The sequence below is a fragment of the Cornus florida genome, unplaced genomic scaffold (assembly GCF_030987335.1).
Source record: "Cornus florida cultivar Cherokee Brave unplaced genomic scaffold, ASM3098733v1 CherokeeBrave_3.0.0_Hap2_Chr11, whole genome shotgun sequence".
Classification (NCBI taxonomy): Eukaryota; Viridiplantae; Streptophyta; class Magnoliopsida; order Cornales; family Cornaceae; genus Cornus; species Cornus florida.
In genome coordinates this window covers 136,074,175-136,077,957 of record NW_026775581.1, presented here as the reverse complement: position 1 = coordinate 136,077,957, position 3,783 = coordinate 136,074,175, and positions in this window count along the sequence as shown.

Genomic DNA, 3,783 nt, shown 5'->3' with positions numbered 1-3,783 from the left:
CATATTTGTCCATAAGTTATAGGGACCTCAAGCAAAATAAGTGAAGAACCTAGAACATTCCTATGATGAGATAATGGAATCGTGATTAGAGTAGTGTTCCGACACATTTTAAGCCCAACAAATTTCAGCAAAAATCCTCTTATTAAATCTATGTTGGCAAGCAAAAGGAAAATTGCAATTTAAAAAAAAAAAAAAAAAAAAAAAGCAAACATTACTGTATATGAACAAAATTATCTCTTACAAACCATGCGGAAGGATGAGAATAAAAAGTTCCTCTGCTAATGCCACGCAGCAGAACTTGCCCTTCAATATCGACTCTTCCTATGCATACATACATACATGTTCGAAGCACCAACTATACAAACATGATAAAATACCACTAAAAGTTCTTAGTAAAAATGAGATAAATTCAAAAAATCAACGAAAAAATCTTAAGTAATCGAAGTAAAACAGTGGCGAATTTATTAAGGGACTGAATAAATAAATATTCATACTTAGATTTGTGCGCGTCTATAATACACACACAGAACAACTCAGTAGCTGAAATGGCCTAATTTCATATATGATACAACCTGAAATGAAAGCAGATCATCCAAGAGTCCAGCTCAGATCAAACAGGAAATGCTTTCTTACCAACTATGCAGAAGTTTTCAGTTGAAAAAAAGAACTTACTGCAGTAGGTTGAGTCAACATCTCAACAAACATCTGGCGCACAACTGCTGCAAGCAAACACCAGAAGGCTAAGCATCTCCACCAAGGATAAAAAAGGAAGGCTAAGCATCTCCACCATGGATTAAAAAAGACACCGAGTTCTCACAAACTTTTCATAATCCCAAGTGCAATGATGATGCCTCTACAGAACTCTACAACATAATATGTCAATGACTACATCATTAAATACCTAAAGACGTCACCCGAGGAAACAAACGATTTCCTTAAATTGCCACATTCTTGCAAAAAGACAAATATATAATACATCATATATAAATATATGATGGCTCACGCCCGGGCTCATCAAAAGGCACTCCAAATAGTTCAGCTTTTGCAATTTGTTAGAACATAGAAATCATGATATCCCTACCAAAAGGGGGGGGGGGGGGGGGGGGGGGGATTACTGGATCAATTGGGAGGTAGAAGAAATCCCCTGCTGCTCCATCTTTCCATACCCAAAACAGTCTCCAAGGTGGTTCGTACACATCTAGTCAATCATTTTAATTCTTTTTGTTGCTGGATATCACGTTCCTACAAATCTTCCCTTCGTTTCCCAGGTCTCTAGTGAGTTACAGGCATCTATTACGATAACAACTCATGAATCAAAAGTACGATAATTGCTATTTTTCATATCCTCGTATTTTGCAAAAACTCATGAATCAAAAACTCTTAGTTGGTATTTTTCTTACCTAGCAAAAATGGAGAGTTGATATGCCAAACATTGGTATTGACCAAAGCTAACAGATCATATGCCACGGTACCCAGTAAGAGAAAGAGAAGGGCTATTGACAAATACAGGGATGACAGATCAAAATACATGTAAAACAAAAAACAAAAAACAGAAGAAGGGGTAAAAGGAAAGAAAGAAAATATGAAAATAATCTCAGGACAATCCTCATGCATTCCAACTGTTGCCAAGTATTATCTGCCTATGTATAACATTAAAATTATGAAATTCAACCAACAATATAAAAACTACCAACCCTGTACTAGGAGTTGGTGTCATTGAGTAGGAAGTGGCGCCATAGAACTATCCCAAGTTTCTTCATTATGTCTAGGGTGGGCCGAAAATACGGGGAAGTCTCAAGTCTATTCTCTGTGATTAACCATGCAGAATTAATATCAAAATATTTTGGTTAACTGTTCACATAACATCCATGCAGGAGCTTTACTTTTACGTCTTTATGTAAAAATCTTTTAGGGCCGCTATGTTTGCATCCCCCGACTCATAATCGAAGTGGTCTCGCACAATCTCATGCACGGCCGTAATAAACTGCAAACAACTTCAAAGGTTAAAGCATGCAGTAATGCCGCAAAGGAAAGGAGGGGGAAAAACACATTATCAAATAACTAGAAGCAAGCAAACAATGGAAAACAATCTGGCAGCAACTCCACAAAAAAAAAAAAAAGAAGAAACAGAAAAATGATAAGAAGCTTCTTACAAGATTTCAGCCTTCAAAGGAAATAAATCAATATTCTTCACCTCACCAACTACCCTCCAACATACAAAAACATGTTCCTTTATATTGCATGAGTATGTTAGACAAGAAAACTGTTTCAGTCATATAGACAAGTTCAAAGCGGGCTGTCAAGCTACTACACCTAGCACAACCCTCCTCTTTGGAACCGCTTGTGTAATGATAATGCACTAAGCCCAAAATACACATAATTACCTCATGAAATGGCCTTGTACGTGGAGAATTGACAAAGGAAAAAAAAAAAAAAAGCACAGTGCAGAGCATAGTCTTTGCAAGAAACCCTTCAAAGCACAGCCATACATGAGTTCTGTAGCACAGCGAAGCCTTCGCATGGAGCCCTACAAAGCAGAAAACTCATTAATTTTGTACTGTAGTAATGTTATAAACTATAGTTAAGAGATTAATTTCTTCTAAGAAATCAAAGAGAAGAATGAAAAAGAAAGTATTCATGGTTCGCGCCTACAAGGAAAGTAGACATGAAAAGTGAGAAGATTCAGAATGATTTTTTTCAGCTGCTCTTCAAGGACAGTCTAAAATCATCAATGATGTGTAAAAGGAGGGCTTTCAAAATAGAACATCAATGTGTGTAATTGTTCAATCGCATACAATTTAACAGATACAATAGCACTACAACGCCTTCAAAGAAGGTTACACTGGTCAACCAAAAACAAGAAAGTAAATCTGGAAAAAGTACAGAGTCCACATTAGAGGAAATGTATAAAATAAAAAATATAAAAAAAATGATCCCACTGTTCCTTTCAAACTATTAAATTTATTAAGATCATTTAATGTCAACAACTGGCAAAACCTGAAAGAAACGAGACTGCAGAAGCACCTATCAAGGACCATTCAACACTTTGCAAGATATAGCTGCAAGGAACAAAATATCTAATTTTTTAGAAGCCATCCAAATTATCAGTCTTGCTAACGTAGATTATGTACATATTTTTCACCAGTCAGGAAAACTGCAAACAACAAAAACCTAGAATGTCAATAACTTCTCCATGTGGGAGTCTAGATATCAAAACAGCAAACAACAAAATTTAGAAAACTGCCAACAACTCCCCTGGATAGAGTGGGCAATTGATGCTGCAATAACTATACTTAAAACCAAACAGTAATACCGTCCTCAATGTTCATCAGAAAGATTAATAATCGCTGCCAAATACACAACATTGTCATATGAAATTCTACAATCAGCAAAAATAAATAAATGAAAACTGTAATGGTAAACAAATAGGAAAAGAAGACACTTCTTCACTTGAAAGGCAAGAATATTTAATGAATTAGCATGATATGATAGGAGAAATAAAAACTAAGAATAAAATTAAATTTTAGCGGAGACAGGAATTGAACCCGTGATCTCAAGGTGATGACCTTGAGAGCTACCAAACTGCTCTACTCCGCACTAAAGAGAAAAACAGAGAACTAATAGAAACACAATGATTGAATGTACCCCTCTACTATTACGATAATGAGACAAACAAATCCATGAAATTTAAAATTCTCAAAATATAAACATATCCGTAGTGGCCTTCAACACAGTGATAATACACACAATTGCCAATAATGAAATCACAAATAGATATAATAG